Below are 19,892 nucleotides of genomic sequence, written 5' to 3' on the forward strand. Positions count from 1 at the left end.
CAACCACCAACATTCTCTGATAATTCGAGGAATGGGAGCAAATGACTACTTGTAAGTCATCTTCTCGTTTTCATTTAGCAAAAAGAGAACCACGAGAATGTGCCGCGCTCCTCGTGAAACACTAGCTTTTCCCCCAGTTCCTGTCCTGAGCAAAAGGATCTGTCCAAGATGTTGTTCTAGCGTTAGATGTTCCGATAGGAGAGCCGTACATGTACAATCCACAACTATAGAAGATTTCGCTCCTGCACTGACTTTTCATTGCGTTCGAAGGAGAAACCGCTTTTGCTGAACGGGAAGTTTCAGAGAACATTGTTCATAGATTCCAAGAGAATGTGGTAAAATTGAGTACAATCGTAACCAGGCAAACGATTTATGGTTTGTTATTGTTGTTCTCTCTTTCAAGCTTCCGTTTTCGGTCTCAAAACGGTAAAAAGCGACCGCTCAGTCCCGAGGTCCCGAGGTCGGTCTGAATGCTTTACGAGACATAGCGGCCAACGCATAGCGAAATATTAAAAGTTGGAAATTGGCTGAAATATTGTATTACGAAAATATGCAGCATAACACTAATTTGATAAAAAAATTATAAGATTGGTCATAACAATTCACAAAGGTAATGTTCAATTCGGAGTTACTTTCGCTATAACAAAACGGAACGGTACAGAACCGAGCATTGGCTACACTGACATCGTCTGACTGTATGCGTCAGCAGGCAGCTTCCTTTACGAAACTCTGCGAGTGCGGAGAGTGTACAGAATCTGCGCGAGAGACGATTTGTTCGCTCCCAGCAGCTTTAGTGCTGATGGTCATGGCTTGTCCTCGGAGGGATCTAGTATGATGTTGTACTTCTTTTACTAGTTGTCAGCAGCATTCTTCAAAGTCGTGCCTTGGTGGACGGATGTTTTACAAACCATCTGCAAAAATATTCGTTTCCTTGTGCGTCTTAGTTAAGCTCCTATCGTGGCTCCCGCGAAATACAAGTGTACGAAATAACCAAACAAGCAGACAAAAAACTTCATTTCTCTTGGTTCCAATTGCGTTGTGGACGTGAAATATGCACAGCACAATGAATAAAATGTAGTAACGGAAATTACATATCTCGAAGCTTACTGAACATCACCAGAAGCTATTCAATATTTGCAAGTCAATGTGTTAGATTGTCCGTTGGTCTATCTACGGTTTGTCGCAGCAAGTTCAATATTTGCCACATGTAATTATGGAACAGCATTCCTGCTGACTAAAGCACATTCGTTTTCGTCAGTTTTTTGTGTTGCTTCAATGTTTCGTTGCTGATTTCAAACAACCAGATTCTGTCACTAATGGGATTGTATTCGAGAGGTATGCGTTTCACTTACCATACATACAGCTAATTGCTTCAATCGTCGTTGCAGTTCACTAACATCCACCTTTCTCAACACCAGCAGTTTACAATTTCATTACAGATATATGTTTACCAGTGGAAGTGCAGTTTGATTGATTTTGTTCGTTATTTTTTTCTAAAGAAGTTTCGGTTTCGTGTGAGAATTTCATTCTGGTACCGTGTGCCTCGACATTCGACAAATATTGTCTTCAAAAACGCTTTGCGTCTTTTGAAACCTGATGGCCATATCATCGATGAGGGCTTGAAAACCAATGACCGCATACACAATGAAGTGGACAAAAACTTGGTCAAGTGAATTTGGTTCGTGTGATCGGGACGAAAGAATGAGGCGGCAATTTCCAACAACGTGGATGACTAATCTTAATTGTGTCTATGAAGTGAAATTAGGAGTACCTATCATTTCATCACCTCGGAAGGATATAAACAAAAAGGTAACTATGCATTGCGAAGAACTAACCATGGGAATCATTTGGCAAGATCATGTAACTGCAAAATCAGTTTACTTAGAGGATTCAATCATTGTGACTTTTTTTTGTATTCATCAATGACACCCTGGCCGTGCTGCAATCATGATGACTTATTAGTGATAGAAAACTGGTCTCTTAAGCATTATATTTAAATTGTCATAATCAAACGACAGATAAGCAATGATACAACATCGTACATGTTTACAACATTTGAGATTTAACGGTTCTGCACAACAAATTGTGTCATTATAATTTTATATCACGTTTTGGTGGAAGCATTGAGATGAATGAGGTACAATCGTATAAATTGTTTTTATTTGTATAGATCATAGCTTGCTACTGTGAATCTGCGTAAGCAAGCATCTAAAATTTCAAAAACAATTTCACAATCTCTGTCTCTAGTATCATACTTTTATGTAAGTTACGATAACCTGTTTTTTTTTCCTTCCAACATTTGCTAACTATATTGCTGTTGACGTTATGTTTCACTGTTTTGATACTTTTCTACTATGCATAAAACAAGTTTCTTAAGTACCCGTACAGTACAGTGCATTCACAGGTTTTTACACAGTTCTTTGCATCGGTACTGAGGGTCAATTTCATACCAGATTGCCTTAAGAAGAGGTGAAAAGAAAACATCTTCCTGCTTCGCCAAAGGCTTGATTAAGACAAATGCCAGCTTTTGCAGTGGTGGACACGGATGTGAATTACTGAATTCAACCAGAAGATGCTAAGTGAACGAATGTGCAAAACGGAGGTTATAAAAAGGAGCAAACCAAAACAAACCTTCCCCTGGCAGGTAAAACAAGCGCATGTATATAAAGGTGCTAAACTAATGAACGAAGTGTTTTTTGAGATTTTTTTGTGTTACGGTTGAAAGCAGGTGCATGGAGCTGAAAAAAGTTATCCAAAAATTGGCTCTTGATTCATTTCCTTCTCGTGCGAAACTTTATGCCATCTTCAGGGACGAGAACTTCAGCCCATATGAGTATTACATATTTTTAAAGCTAGCTTTGATCTATAAAAAAAAACAATATTTATACCCTTTATCATCATAGCAAAACCTGTGCGTATCACTTTCATTATTGAAAATGGATAATTAAAGGTGATAGTTAAATTATTTTTATATATCAAAAGGTAATCAAATTAGTTAAATGTTGCGACCACAAAATAAACTAAAAATTACCCGTCCTGCGTTAACTATAACCTCGAAAGGACTCGGCCTACCAACCTGCCATTTCTGGCATTCTGTGACATCATTTTACACGTTGCTAGATAGTAAGTCCTATGTAAGGGGAGGCTGTCTGGATGAGATTTGAATTCCGGTCCTGCCGAGTAAAGTCCGGCGCCTCTGTAAGACCGGACCGTCGCGCGATAAGGAATTATTACTATTTTATTTTTCAACTATTACTGGCCCCTTTGTAGTAAATATCCATTTTAGTGCAGATTTTCAATCCATTCCTGGCCAGATTGACAATGTGCTTTACGAAACAGAAAATCCATATGTATAAAAGAAGTTTCTAAAACCAATTTACCGCACAAACAGAACAGGAAAATTTAAAAGAAAATGACAAAGTTATTACCATTTCCTTTCTAGTTAAATTTAGTTTTCAATATTTTGTCTGCTGGTGTGAGTAGGACGAAGGCAATGGTAATTGGTTTTGTTGCTATAATTACTCGAGAAAAATTCGCATACAATGATTTTGAAATACTTAAGTCGCCTTACATAATTTTTAATTTTCTTTTGTGGGTTTGCGATAAACATTGTGGTCGATATTAATCTGAAGTGGCCATTCCCAGACTATCTCAACATTTAGTTACCCGTAGTAAGAAAGTCCTTCACACGGCAGGACTGGGGTTCAAATCCCATCCAGATCGCCTCCCCGTACGTACTTTTCTACGGGTAAAATTAAGTCACAGAAAGCCAGAAATGGCAGGCCGAGACCTCTCGAGGTTGTAGTGCCAAAGAAGAAGAAAGAAGAAGCAAGAAAGTAAGTGTTTGATGTGATTGTGGCGGTTAACACGGTCTTCTAAATTTTCAAGAACGATGTATTATAGAGCTATATATTATCGGTGTGCACATTTGATGTTTGAGTTACTCAAGGTTTATAAGTTACACGTTTTATTTCAAAAGTAAATTTAAGACTCAGCTTAGTGTGTAAACTTCGCGTAGCATCGTTTCATCGTTATTGATTTTTTATATTTGGCATAAATAGAAAGAGCGTAAAACATCGAGCGTTACTGCAAATTATTAGATGAACGTTTTTCAAACTACGTTGAGTGATGTTGCTTCGAGCAGACTTCATATGACGAATCCTTCAACCATTCCGAATACCCTTATAACTATCTACCCACTCTAATACAACCACGCATGGGTCTTCTTTTCGGTGGAGTTCCCCGACTCGACTCGGTTGTCCGCTTCGCAACTGTAGCCAAATGGGAAGGTTTTTTGTGTTCGAAGGAAATTTTTGACATGGACATAATTTATGACTCTTCTCTCGCTAGACATTAGGGAGCGTGCACGAATGGAACCGAGGAAGGTGAAATGGCGAGAGCTGAAAGACAGACGCAATTCACAGGAAGAAACGGCTACGAGTCAGATCAAACCGGGCTGCTCGGGAGCGAATGCTACAAAGGAAACAACAACAGCCCGAAGGAGACATATCATCTTCGAGCTTTGCGTTTATGCTTTGGCGGAATCCTCACCACGTCCTGCGATTGTTACAATTTTCACAGTATAACCTTGGCCTTTGTTCTTGTCCAGGAATAAGATATGTTATACACAAAGAACAGTCAGTTAAGAATTAACCAAAAACCTTGATGCGCTGTGTTTCACGAGTCCCGCTTGGTCATCGTGGTGAATTGGACAAATATCTGCATATAGCCGTTCCTTACGATTTTCCTGTGAGTGGTGCGAGTGTTATGGTTTTGCAATGTTACTGTTAAACTATTTCACTTACATATATGCTTGCGTTAAGTAAGACGCTTGTGTAGTATACAATGTTTCGTACATTGGTTACTTCTCTTGCAACTAATCTTCCAGAATGCATTAAACGAAGAATGGATATTGCTTTTAGCAGAAATGTATTACCCGGCGCTACAACGCAACACACCGCACTAGGTTGTTCTATTTGATTGTTGGTTGCAATTGGATGAAAGCTTTTATATTGAAATATATAGCAGACTCACCGGTGTAACTACAAAGCTGCTCCAACGGTGTCACACTATGCACTTACTTTCGGAACGTCTGCAACGCGAGGAGCGCCGGGCTGGGAGAAGGTCATAAATCAATTCCATCACCAACAGTTTGTTGACGCGCACCTGACAACCTCTGGCTCGTTGCGTCTACCTTGCAATGGCGATATACATAGTAGTGCATTGTAAAGCCATCTGAATCCTTCCACATTCCACTGCTCTCAAACAACAGAACAATACTGAAATGAGTTATTGTTCAGTGGAGTTGAGAACCGTTTTCCTGACGGATGATCTGATTTTTTTTCTTCAGTTTTCGTTTGTACTTCGGGCCATTTACATGCTCGTCATTTTTTCACTTGCAATCAATTAATCCGGCATCCCATAGCTGAGAACACTATCTGTATCAGTAAGTGGCGGGATGTACTACACCGCGCGCGGATCTACCACTTCGCCAACGCTGGTATGTAACAGGAAGTGTAGGATGAGCCGAATCCATTGGGAAGGTGTGTAATCTTCTATCACATTTTCATCAGTGTCAGGCCGTGCGGAAATAGCCGCCCGAGGAAAGGCTGCGTGACATCTCATTGTCTTTTCCTTACACGAATGATATGATTCATGTATTTCTGCATCCTTCCGGGTGAAAATTATTTATTTGCTATGTGTAAACGCAGGAACGAGAGATAGCTGGACCGGCGACCGAAACATTTACATCGTAATCATCATTGAATCCACCTTTGGCGAGCGTAAAAGGCGTTCAGGGTAAATAGCAAACGACATCCATGCGCGAATCACCGAACCGGAAAGAGTGTCCTCTGGTGTCAACGGCCGGATCTACCGTATTTCCGGCACCGACCGCGCCACACCCTTTTGCCACTCCACAAAGATCTCGATCAGAGCGATCATCCCGCAGTGCCCCCGACTGAGACAGTCTGGTTCCCGCAGAGCGCTTTTCATATGGCTAAACAATGCACTCTTGGGACGTTTCCTGTGCACTCTTTTAAGCACGGCTTCGTAATGGTGCGATTGTCGCTCCCCATTTATCCGCCACCACACTCATCATTGCCTCGTTGGTCCTCTTATTTATTTTCCAAATTAGAACTGCGCCAGCGAAATAGCCCTAGTCACACTCATGGAATTACCAAATTTTGAGCGGTACAAGCCAGCCTGCGGTTCGGCCCGGTACGGTACGCTTTTCGCTGTTGATCGTTGCCCAAGAGCGAACACTGCTGAGGCTTGGTCAGAAATTGGCACTACGGCCGCCGAAGCAGAAAGGAAACAGTTCTGGATTTCCCATTTCATAACTATGAATTGTGTGTGAGTGTCCTTTGAGGCAAGCTTGTGGCAGCGAAAAGGTTAGCGGTATGATACAGAGTGAAAAAAACTCACACACACACACACACACACACACACACACACACACACACACACACACACACGCACACACACACACACACACACCAGACAAACGAACGAATTCTCCGTCCGTCGACAACCGTTAGGATCATGTGAAATTTTCCTAGTCACCTACCTTATCCGCGGGGCGACGTGTGCGTGCTGTGCTGATTTCGAGTCTCTCGTGTGCGCTATTGAATTCGCATGTTGTTTCATCTTTGACTGTCGTTTTGAATTATTATGCTTATTCTGTGTGGCTAGCCTTGGTAAGGGCAGTTTTTTGTCTGCCGCCTTGAGTTGCGTCTCCGTCCGGTTACTGATTCGGTTTGGCTTACGTGTTTAGATATGCCGTTATGGTCTGCTGATTAGGTTTCGAGACCTTGGTGTGAAAGAGAATCGATCCAAATTCGTAAACTGTAGTTGGCGGGAAACGCGACGGATAGCCAATCCCCCACAGAGCAAATATTATGCCGCACAGTATCACAAAGAATTGAGCAGCGGGGAGAAGCATGCGGTCGCGGTGGAAGCAGCCCGAAAATGTTCTAACAAAACAAAACAACAAAAACGAGGTTCAATCCCAGGAAATGTACACCCCTTTATATTTTTCGATTCGTACGAAAAGATCCATAGCCCACACAGGCTAATAGAAGAAATAACTGAAAAACAGCGCATACATAGAACCACGGTACATCACGCAACTCTGATATCGGTTGCCTTATCGGACAAGCGATTTTGTGTAGCAAAAAGTAGGAAACCTTTCCATGTTTTTTTTTGCGTTCTACTGCTGGTTCCATGACGCTGCTTGTGCGCTTTCCTGACAGAAAGGAAACTACTGGGTATGATATTCGCTAGCAGGCCCGTCGATGTGTCAGCTGCATTCGGTGTTGCTGTAGGTTCGCGTAGCTCCAACCGTAACGTAATTCCTGTCGGTTGTTTCCAGCAGCGCAGACTATCATCGAACTCTTACTCCCCGGCAAAATGCGCTCATTGGTTGAAGTTGCCTTCCGGCAGAAGTTTTGAGGTAATAGCTAGCCTCTGTACCGCGCGGTCGGATACCTCCTGCCGGGGGGGTGTCTGATGTGTTTTTGTGTTTGGTGAAACATTTTTATTTAGTGTACTTTTCACTTAATATTTCCCACCCTTCGGGACGGGGTTTCTACTCGAGTTGGGGGAAAGCACGTTCACTCGAGCAAGGTAATAAGCAAGCAAAGGTGCGAACATATTTTAGTTATTACTATCGAATTGGCATGGTGAACTTTGCTAAACATTATTGGTGAAAGACAAGTATAACATTTATTCTAATGTTTTGCATTTTATGGTCTTAACACAGGTCACAAGAAATAACAATTTCACTAAACAGGCCTGTTATGCAGGGAAATAGAATTCATTGTATATGTTTGTGTGCAATTGATGTGTTTAATGGTTTTTTGCACCCAGCCTGTCACAAAGCATCGTTTCCCTCACATCAAAATCAAATTCAAATATCGTTTCCTTGGTTCAACAACTTTTCACATTGTACATCTATATTCCATGACTAATCAAATCACTTTTGCCAAGCAGAGATATTAGTCTTTCGTCCAGAGAAGCTGCTGTTGACGTTCGTTTACATTTTTTTATCTTCACTGTGCTCTCCACAGCACACACAGCATCTCGCATTTCACACCACAATTCAATTTATTTACACCATAGACCAAAAACCCCACCAAGATGGCGGAGGAAGCAAAACGAAGGGATTGATGTCATCAATGAAATTGAATTGAAATTCAATTTCCACACGAGACCACGCTTTGTCCTGCCAATGAGTCCTGCCAATGAGGGTCCGCTCCTAGGTATCTCTGCTTCTACTACTCGGTATTGCGCTGCAGGACCAGACAGCCGTATCAGTCTCCCAACCAAGACTCAAACCGTCTGAGATAAACGTGCCACATTCTGCCACTCGCCGGCAGTCGCTGCTAAGCTATAGTTGTTGCCAGCACGGGAAATAATGCATGGGAGTTTAGATCAATCTACAGCCAGCGTGTTGAACAGATCCAGATTCGTTCGTTGCCGTCGTTCGTATCGTCGTCATTCACAAACAGCGTATCTATAAAACATCCCCTACAACGCGTAGTCTTTTCGGCATTGTTCAAAGATATTTATTGACAAAAGAGTGCCGCCATTGCCAGTGTAATCGTGGCTTGCGTGCGTTAAATAAAACGCAGACTGTGTATTCTGACCGTCACCGTGCACCGTGGCGCAAGGAAACAATAGGCTCGATGGTGACGATACACGCGCATCGGGCACACACACTAAGATGAATCGAGGTCACCCTTCCCGGGTGCATTTTCACGATGGGTTTTCGACCATGCTGCAATCCCAAATAATAAACAGCCATGCTGATTGGCGTTATAGATTTCGTAGGGTAAAACTGCCGAAATCTATCAACTCGATTCAATGCCAGTAGCCTTTAGATCAGACAAATAGAAAAAAGCGCTCCTTCCGCACTATGCTGCTTTCCGCAATTGGGGTTTAGAGCGTCATCTCTGGAACAGGCAGTATGTGTGAACTCACGAACAGTATCAACTGTTTAAAAATTAGTTATTACTCATAGCCTTCGTACCATTCGCCACGATACGATGCTTAAACGTTCGTATAGTTGAAAATCGATTTTCTGTATCGTTCTCGCTGGAGAAAGGTATACCATGCAAAACCACGTTTTACACCTTTTCGCAAATTACTGGCTAACCGTATAAATACGCCTATTATTAGGCACGGTAACTTTGCTGATTCGAACTTGCCGTCTGTTCCACGATACATTTTGTTCGACAGCCGGTTGCTTGCTATGGAAAGCTATGGAATATTGTTTCTTGTTGAAATATATAGAAAATAACTGCACGATTGGGTTCCGGCCTCGAATCCCATTCAGAACGCTCATTTGTACCAATAATTGTCCGTCAAACTGCTCGGTATACATTTGTCTAGTTATTCTATGGCTGGCATGACCCAGCAACTTTTTAAGTCAGAAGGCAGATAAAGATTATGCACGACACGTATTTAAAATTGTACAGTTCATTTGTAAGTATGTCGTTCACGCAATGATCGACCCTGTAAAGCTGTCACAATTGTGTGGCGTTAAAAAAAATAGAATCCATACTTAATCAACTAAAAATTATGTAGTCAGTATATTTTTCCCGTGCTGGAAAGTAGCCATTTGTAGTAGTTGCCATTAAGTAGAGAACGAACCTCACCAATCTCAAATTAATTCGCACTAAGTGATTGGTGGTTGCATCTTGAAGGCTAGGTGAAATAAAAATGGAGAATGCTGAACGTTCAGTATTGCTTTAAGGAACGTTTCGCTCATCGTAAGCTATTCAATCGAAGCAATGGCGTTCCATACCGTGACAATGGCGGCATTTGGGATGGAGTAAAAAACATGTTTGCCACGGCCATGGGTAGTCGAGAAAAACGAAATGAGGAGGTAACCTAACTGTCAATTCGTGATTGATTGATGTTCTTTTCTCCCGAGTCTTTCTGCGCGCCTCTGATTGCAGAATCCACCCATCGCTTCATGATGCACCCCTGATGCTCCTGCCGCACAACATAATTGGCTTGCTTTCTACTTAGAACGGCGTGAAATGGTTTTCTGCCAGAGTGAAACTCCATGCAAGAGGGTAAAACTTTTCTTCGCTCGTAACGCACTTGCCAACCCACCACGGCTAGTACGTTGCTTATAATATTGCCTGATCTCAAAAACTTGGCTGATCTGTCCCTTTTTCCTCGAGGGAAAGTGAGCAGATGACCTCACCACGTTCCCGGCCTTTCGTTCGGCATCAGCCGCCTTTCACTTTTTTTTTGTAGGTTGTATCGCCATCCATCGCTTTTCCATCAGTTTTAGAAATAGGGAGAGAGAGAGAGAGAGAGAATCGATTCAATAGAGACAACGAAAAATACGTAAACGCAAGATACGCACAGTTGCTTGCGTTCTCTACGCCAGTTTAGTATAGACAAAAAACTGAGGCAGCAGTTGGGACGAGACAGATTTGGGACTTGGACGTTGGCGAATGAAAAAAAAAAGGTTCTATGCACCATATATACACATAAGTTTATTTCTAGTGTTTGTGTGTGCATTTTTAATTGGAAATACCGTCTCTGAAGAGATATTATTATAAACTGTGCAAATTTGCTGAAATATCGCTTCAGTTGCCATTCGAGTGAAACTTTTTCAACGAAATTCGCAAACACGAATGCTCGGCAACGAAGAAAAGACTGAACAAGAATCTTACTATGGTCGAGACAGATGAGCCCAACTATATCCAATACTAACATTTCTGATAGCCTCGAGCAGCAACGGAACGGAAACATGGCATACAGAACAGAAAATAACTGGCCCCGCCGTCGGCCAATAATTATAATGTAATAAAAACGTTCAACCTTATTGATTTATTGTTTCTTTGTAGAGCTATTAATGATTGCAGACGTTTGTGAGACGAGTGAAACACATACACATTGTTGTAAGTAATAGGTTCAAGCCTTGGCCTCACCTTATGTAGTATTGAGCGGCTCTGCAGTTTCATTGCATCGGCTGCTGATCATGTTCCCATGACGAGATAGCCCCCCCGTAGCAATCCGCGTACACTCTTGGCTTGACCACCTTTCCTAGGACGAGCTTAGCCGGGCCAGTAACAAAAAATATATCAAAAGCAAAGGGCAACACTTTTCCCGTGCCAACCTCGATTTATCTTGGTCGTGAACAGGAACCCCGTGCAGGGATCAATCGTTCGATCGATTAATACCTTAAGCAAGGCCTTTCTGAACCTTGATTCAGCCGGCCGAACCGTAAGCTTTTCAGCTGAGAGCCAACGAAAGACTGACAGCTCTACCCGGTGCTCCTAGCATCGTATAATTTTGATAAAATATTACAAATTATATAGTATGGCCCATCAAAAGACCCACACGTACCTTCTGAAACGGTGATGGGCGACCATTTCGATCAATGATAAATTCGATTTCGAAAACGTGCAGACGTTATTGAAACGGCAGTATCCACTGCTTGAGACTAGTGTCGAATGATAATCGTTTACGTTCAAAAGTTATAGCAAAATATCCTGTCTTGCGTTTTTATCCAATGTGATACTAAAGAAAGCCATCATTTAAACATTTGACCAATAGTATTTTACAAGAGTTCAAGCTAGTTGTAAACTTATGTCTGTATTTAAACATTAAGTGAATCTGTGACTGAGGAAATACGTTTTGAAGTATTACAAGGGAGTTTAATGGAGGAAATCTCGTACTACCAACTCAACTCCACGTACGAACACTTGCAGATGTGGTAACGGTATTTGATACTGATCAGATTTGATACTGATTCTATTTTATTTATTAATTAATGATTACGGACTGATGCCGTATTGTCATTGATTCTGGTTCTATTGTATGAACAATTATCGTCACTATACTATCAATCCGTATTGGTTCCTTACAATTGCACACTTAATAACCTCAGCGGAAACACCTTTAGTTTGAGTTTTAAGTTATTCCACTACTATCAGAAAATAGGGCGGTCCGGTGGCGGAGGCGATAACGGCGCCGGTCTTCACACGCAGGACCGGGGCTCAAATCCCATCCAGACCACCTCCCCGTACGCAGGGCTGACTACTTTGCTAAGGGTAAAATTAAGTCACAGAAAGCCAGAAATGGCAGGCCGAGACCTCTCGAGGTTGTAGTGCCAAGGAAGAAGAAGAAGAAGATCAGAGCATTAATGGTAAATGATGGAAAATAGTATCCGTTTGCTAGCAACTCCATTTCAAATTATTATTATAACTATTTGCTTGTACGGCGATGGGAGCGTTCGCGCTTTCCAGCATTACCAGAACCAGTACACAAGCTGACCAGTCCGTAGTGGCAAAGACAACTCGTGGTATTTTCCGTTCGAAATATGAACATTGCACTGCTATCATCGGCTAGCCGAAAGTGAGGCAGCACTCTCGTCAGACGAATAAATGTACGGAAACCGATGCGACGAAAGTCCACCAATAAATCATTGGATGACTCTTTCGCTTCGCACCGGTTCTACACAGCTGCGAATACAGAAAATGGCATGTTGTATGTATGTCCACCATATTCGTAGCGCTCTTTTTTCACACGCGCCTCAACATCCGCATATCACCAATCATAGGTGATGGCCAGCTCGGGCTCATTCCAACTCTCAATCCGCTATCGGTTCGCCGGGTCGCGCAAATAAAATAATTTATTCATGTGACGATATTCGATGACGTTGGTGGAAATTGCCTGCTAGATCAGCGAATTGTACTTCGGTCCGGTGACAAAAACTACACTAACCCAAATCAAAAGCATTCGCGACGCCCTCGCTTGAGCAGTTTCATGTTTTCAATTTTCCCTCGCATTTTGAAGTGTTGACGGCCATCGAGCCGGCGACCGCTCCTCTCGCACATTCACTGACTCCGGCAAGTCCGGACAATGTAGAGAAAAACACAATCGATGATTTCGCGTCATGTACTCATTGCACCCTACATGCCCCGGATCTCAGACTATCCGTTCCGGATTATACGTGAAGCATACACGAAGAGATACGATTATGATAACAATAAATTAAATTGTACCGCTTTACCAACCGATCGATGCGCTGATGGAGTCATCTCGCACCGTATGGGTAAACATAGCGCAAACATGGACGTTATTCAGTTGAAAAATATTGTAAAAACTGATTTATGTGTTGTAACATTCATTCGCTTCAGCCTCAAACAGAATCTTAAACGCGTTTGAGCTGCTGGTTTACAAGTGCGAGTGGTTTGGTGTTGTTGCATTCTAAAACAAAAAAGCATGTTGCAATGCAGATCATCAGCATTAGATGAAGATTTTCCTAACCCGTCAGCAGTATCAAATCGTCAACGTCCGATCGATGCTATGAATCGTTTTTCACGCCCTCATGCGCTCTTCATCTTTTATTTTCGTTCCAGGTAAGGACAACAAGGACTGTGTGAAGGCTGGGTTTACTATAGCGTCATATGACTTTTTATGTCTTTACCACTCTGTAATCCTAATTTTGCCGTTAAAGGTCAAGCAAGAGAAAATTTCAAAAATGAATAACTTTTTTTAAGTTGTCTGCTACACCGCTGTGTCGGCAATCTTCAAGGTAACAAAACTGTTTCATAACCTTAGATCATAGAACCCGGTACGTCGGACGACGTGTAATCGGTAGGAGGTACAGATCGAACACATTGCTCTGACCTTCCAGCACCAATAAAGATGTTGAGAGGTTTCTACGTGGCGCAGGTATCGTCCACAGATGTTGCCTCAATTATTACATGCAAAATGGTGTTTGTTCATGGTTCAGAGTAAAGATCGCATTGATTTCGATTTTTGTTCTGCTAATTTACAATTTTTATTTTTTCAATACTTATTCCTTCGCAACGATCCAAACCCAGGATTGAAACGCCAGCAATAGTGTCCACAGAAAAGTTTCGAGCGAGGGCCAGAATATATAAGGCAAGCAAATGCAGCGGCCACTAAAAAACAACAGAATCGTCCAAGGGCTAGCACAGAAAGGGGGAGTGCCGTTGAAATGTATACACGAAAAGATGATGTATCTGCATCAGTGTAAGTTATGGTGTGGCTTTCGTTTTGACGATAGTTGTCTATCAACCGGCCGTGTGTTGCGTGCGCCAAAGTTCTGAACAGAGAGTTCCTCTTCATTCGCTTGCTCGTTTGGCCTTTGCGGTTGCCGTTAAACAAAGTCCAAACGGTCGGGTTTCAACGCGTATGTCGAAAGTTCGATTCTCAAATCGCAGCATGACTGCTAACGTACGAGATAATGTAAGTTTGGTACATTTCATTTCAACTCACGGCTGTAACACATCAGTAAAACTTTACGTGCAAGTCTCTTTTTCACTTCGCGCTGGTTTGGCCGAACTAGCTTCGTCCTTTTCCTGCCCACGACGCCAACTACGCTGATCCTGTACATAAACAAAGCATAAATCTTACTCTACACACGTCAATAGCGCACATCATTCGCGTTTCAGTTCGCGCAATTCTCTCACTCTCGTGAGGCCGCAATAGAGGCCGCTCTCCGTTGCAAAATGGATTCGTTGGATTATTTACTCTGCCGCTTAGAAACTTAGCGCTTCATCCCTATGTAAAAGTTTTTTTCTCCTCTCGTTATTTATTGTGTCTGTTCGCTCTTTCTCGAACCGCCACACAAAGCGTACGAGTGAATGAGTTCCGGACGCTCAAAGTAATGGCGCCGGCTTCACTGAACCGTGAGCACGCAAACGACGGTATTTGGCGAGAGCACGGCTCTCAGTTTGCACAAAAATAAAATATGGCCTGTTTACATCCATGCATCATGCGCACAGTGCCGCGTCCATCCGTTTGGGCGAGCTCAATATTTCCGCCACAATTTAACTCAAGATCAAATTTTGGTATAGATATTCAGTGCGTTTTGTTTCTCGATCCTTCATTTGATCGATATTAGGATAATTTTTAATTTTTAGTTGCCACATTATTTCGTGACACCATTTGTTACCCGCAAGCTGACAAGTAACAGACACAGTTTAACAGACAAACATTACACCATTTCACCATGAGTTAGAAGCACTCAGTCCCATGATCCAGCGCACAGTAACGGGCAAAGGTACGCTCGCAGCGTTCACAAGGGCATATTGGTTTTGCCGCTCGAGTCACTCACATGTTGTATGTGGCCTGCATGGCGTGTTCACTCTCAGATAAATCAGACATCTGCTCATTCGCCCTGCATATTGCTTCTATGCGAGACGCTCGCTCTTTGTTGGGGGTAGAAACCATTTTTGAGAACATAGACGCACATGTAAATGGCCGAAGAGTTTGAAAAAGGGACCGAGCACGATACAGAGAGCGGCAATAGCCTGTCGGTGTACATCTGCAAAACTGCAACAGCGCGAGGAGGGATCGAAAATTTCATTCATCCTCAATTGAATCGCTCTCCGCCGACACGCTCGCTACATTTTTGCCATACAGCGGCAAACCGGGCTCGTAAGCCGAAGCGTAGTTGTAACGTAAAGTAAAGCACGCGTCTCAGCCCAAGCGGTCTCAGCGCAAGGACGTCAGATGGATTGACTACTCCGCTGGTGTGGTAGTAGTTGCACATTTCGAACCGAACCGAGAGGGTTCGGCCGAACCGCAAGTACTGTTTTGCTCTCCCGACTCGATGCACGTTCATTCTCCCGTCAGCGTAACGACGCCGGTTGCACCAGCAACAAATGGCTCGAGCAGTGTTTTACCGCGAGATTACCATTAGGGAGGCTTAGTATTTGCATGTCGCTCGAGTAAATAAGACATCCACCACACACACCGCTCTCGAGCGCACACGGTGATTTTGTGATTCGATCAAGTGAAGTGGAATTCGCGATACTGAACGCGCACGTTCTCAGTCCGAAACGCCGGATTCGCACCCTGTCTCTGCGAAGGTGTACCAATGCGAGCAGCACACTCCGTTACTGCGCCACAAAATGCCATAACGACAACAACAGCATCGTTTTCGTCCGCCAAACGTATCCGTCTGAAAAGTATGTCTAGCGGTGATATTATTATGGTGCCCTTTTGAAATGTGCCGCGCGTTCGCAAGTGTGTAAAGTAGTAATGATAATTCTTATGCTCTGGTCGATCGCTCGCTCGGTTGATACGCTTACGCACAATTTCAGTGTGTTGAAGTTCGGTAGTTTGGTGGTAGGTTGTTGTTATGTGAAAAGTTGTCGCGCAAATGCCTGTCGATCGCGACCATCCTCAGCCTATCGGTTACCGTTATTCAGTGTAAGTGAATTTACTTCTCGTTTGACGAAATGAGAAAACGAAATGAAAAGTGAATGAAAAAAAAGGGAAAAGAGGCCCGTCTGCTAGTGGTTTGATGTGATTGCTACAGTTGAAAGCGTGAAAAATTGTGTATCAAATTTCAGTGAATCATGAAAATATGTGTGGCCCCTTTTGTTGATCGCAGTGTGTTTCTAGCATATGTTCAGTGTATGGCCTGTATACATATAATAATCAATGAGCTTTAAAAAATCTCATTTCGACGCGTACGGCATGCGGGCGCCAGTCGTATGTGTTCCCTGGTGATAGAATTATGCAAACGACAACGCAATGTTTGTGAAGTTACTGATGTGAATTTAAGAATGATAGCTCACACTGACACGGTGCTACCGATGCTGTCCTTGCTATCGAATTGTGTCGGTATTTCAAGAAATGATCTTCTTCTTCTCTACCGACAACACGGTCGGTAACCCAAAGCAGCTGCTCATCAAGAAATGGTTGATCAAACGAATTCGCTATCGTTAGCATCTGTGGTATAACGTGATGGCTGTGCCGTAATACTTTTCGCCGATATAAGTTTCGTTCAGGAAGAACATTCTTGAGCATAAGAAAAAGGTATTTCACATTCTCCTTGCGTTTGACATTACGTTATACCTTAGAGGAAGGAATGGACAAATGATTGAGCAAAAAAAAAAAACATCCGGAAATCCCATTTCAATTAGCCACTATTAACAAAAGGGATAGCTAGGTTTAGAAGACTCCCGAAGAACTCAAGCAATCGATACATTGAAGTAGAAATCGAAGGAAAGAATCACCTAGTACTACTGCATAAAACTACAAATTGATTTCTTGTTATCCCTTCTTTACGTCTTCCCGCGTTCTGTAATGATAGGAGCATAACAGTATTTAATGCCATTGTTTTTTTTTTCATCTTGTAATGGATCGTTAAACGACCGATTGGAATCCCAGATCACACCGAGTTGGTGCAAATTAAAAGTAAATAAACACAGCAATAAATTATAAGCCGTACTCCTCACCGAGTCAAACTATCCTTTTTCGAACAATGGGCGAAGCGAAAGACTTGGGCAACTGAAAAGGGTATCTTGAATCGGTTTTTTTTACAACGGTTGTCTGCAAATGTGTAACACGTTGCTTAAAGTCTTGGAAAAGTTATATGAAATATTTACAAATTTAAAATTGATTACGACTTTAATAAATATATTACTTGAACTATGTTGTTATGGATTCGCCATTTTTACAAAAACTAATCTCCGTCCGTTATAGGAATCTAGAAACCCTACTGTCCGGATCAGATTCCAATATTAGGGGCTAAATTTGGCTACAGTTGGCCGACTTAGAACATTGGGCCAAATAAAACAAATTCCTTGTCTCACTTCAGACGCAGAGCAAACCGAACCACGGAAGGTGTTTTCTTTTTTCTTCGCAGTCGCTCTGCTCCGTCTGCACGATACGTTCGGGTGTTTTGTTTCGCCGTCCTTCAATCTCCCCAGCATACGTTAGACGGTTGACCCTGCGCTTTAACCATAGTTCTTTATAACGAAAATGGTTTACTGCTACTACCGCTGGAATTCAAAACGCCAGCGACAATCCGCAACCTCAGATTCTGGTGTAAGGAAGAAGAACCGACACTGCTTCAAATCTGGAAATTCTTCTTAAAATACAACAAAACAGCATTCGAAAACCACGAAACCAAAAAAAACGCAACAACGGAATGTGAGAAAATCGTTAGAAAATATCAGACATCCAAATGCTCAATATAAAAAGTAGGACAGGAAAATAATTTCAAGCCAACCCAGGGAACAAGCGAAGAAACGAATAATAAACACAACAAAATGGTACAATATTTTCGGAAGAAAACAAAACCTGTTTTATTAGGTTTCATGTTTGAAATATCTCGAAACAAAACTCTGCCATAGAGAGAACATCTTCTCCTTGCACAATGGTTTGAATATGCCGGATTTTAAAATTGTCATCACTACTAGCTATATAGTTACTTCTCAATGGTAAAACATTATTTGAAGCATAAAAATGTAATTTGTTTTTCTAACAGAGCAGCCGGAAGTCCCAATATCACTAGTTTTGAAAAAAAAAAACAAAGTTCAGACATTCAAACAAGTAAAAGTTTAAATCAAGGATATGCATTACTTCAGGGAGCCAACGACAATCGTTGGCCTCCCCTCACAAAACGTTGGGGTGGTCAGTGTTGTGTAGTTAAATTAATTCTTGATATAAAGCCAGCTGTTGACACTCGAACGCACAGCTGTTCCTGCGAATCGCACGTTGTGTGTATGTGTGTTTTACGCTCACTCAATTGGGTGTCGCTCGAAAAACCGCGACTAGCCAGACTTCGAACCTCAAACGAACAGGCCTGCACCAGCCAAAGGGGGGCAACTACCACTTGCTGGATTAACGTAATAAATTAACTTTACCCAGCACCATGCCCGCGTACTTCGCAAGTCGTATACGAATTAAATGACCAACGGATGTTTCATTCATTCTCACGACTGGAAGGAAGCACGACTCGGAGCATACATAATAATTATTGAAAATGTCGAGCAGCACGTACCAGCTTTGACCAGTGCCTCTTCACAGTTACACGCTACCAAGGTTTTAAAACATATAAAGGCGCTGAACGTTGATACAATCTACAGATTACCGTTAATTATTAACGCTGGTTTTTGGGGATATATTTGACAGCATACATGTAAATTTGATCGAATGGTTGAGAAAAATTTGTGTTTTTGTAACAATTTCGGTTGCCCCTGTTAGTTACAGCAAATTATCTTCATGTACGTATTTGTATATCATGTTTAAAAAAATGTTTTGCTACAACAGATGGGTGGAAAACAAACGCAGCTTTTGCTTTTGAATTTTATCTATGTAAGCCTATGTATGCGGTCCGGTGACCGAGGCAATAACGGCGCCGGTCTTCACACGACAGGGCCGGGGCTCAAATCCCATTCAGACCACCCCCCGTACGTAAGGCTAACTACTTTTCTACGGGTAATATTAAGTCACAGTCACACGGCCGAGACCTCTCGAGGTTGTAGTTCCAAGGAAGAAGAAGAAGAATCCGATAAACAAATATTGTTTGTGCGTAGCCCCTTACGAAGCTTCAGAAGTTTTAAAAAAATATAATATTTCCAAATTTTTAAACGTAACAAAATACGAAAAGTCTAATTGAAAAATCGGACTTGTTCGAAAAACTGGCCATACTTCCATGGCGACCTATGAGTAAATAAATAGAGTCCGTTCGATGTAATAAATCAAAATAGTGCACCACACATCCAACTTACACTCAATCAAGAGGTAAGGAAACTCTTTGTTTATTTTGGTTGTAGAATTGGTTCTAAACAACGGCGTCTTCCGAGCTCGTTTGGAAACATTGAAACTTGTTGTTTTGTTTTCGCGATAATCGACAGGCGGCAGTGGGCCTACATATATATCTACAACCAATGTTGATGTTTATTAAAAGCTGTAAGCTGTAACACTTCTGGCATAAACAGATACTTTCAGTATTTCAAACAACAAAACGTAGGTACGGAGGTGTACAAAAGTGAAATGTAGACCAGTGCGCATTACAAGCGAGCGTTACCAGGATAGAGGTTTATGCGTACGGATTTAATCATGCATTTGGTTGTTTATTTTCTCATCATGAT

The 19,892-nt window shown here is 42.1% G+C and overlaps 1 protein-coding gene across 5 annotated transcripts in view; it reads left to right on the plus strand.

Moving 5' to 3' along the window:
- The window catches only part of LOC118507772 (homeotic protein antennapedia), a 68,512-nt gene that overhangs the window by 21,315 nt on the left and 27,305 nt on the right, over nt 1-19,892 (plus strand). Inside the window, exon 1 of one of the 5 annotated variants that reach the window (XM_036046805.1) lies at nt 1,435-1,809. The exons of 2 other annotated variants lie outside the window; for them this stretch is intronic. The gene's annotated coding sequence lies outside the window, so the exon portion shown is untranslated. Of the gene's footprint in view, nt 1-1,434; nt 1,810-15,171; nt 16,828-19,892 lie in introns of those variants that run through there. 2 more of the 5 variants (XM_036046803.1, XM_036046804.1) reach the window with 2 other exon arrangements.

The sequence above is a fragment of the Anopheles stephensi genome, chromosome 2 (genome assembly GCF_013141755.1).
Source record: "Anopheles stephensi strain Indian chromosome 2, UCI_ANSTEP_V1.0, whole genome shotgun sequence".
Classification (NCBI taxonomy): domain Eukaryota; kingdom Metazoa; phylum Arthropoda; class Insecta; order Diptera; family Culicidae; genus Anopheles; species Anopheles stephensi.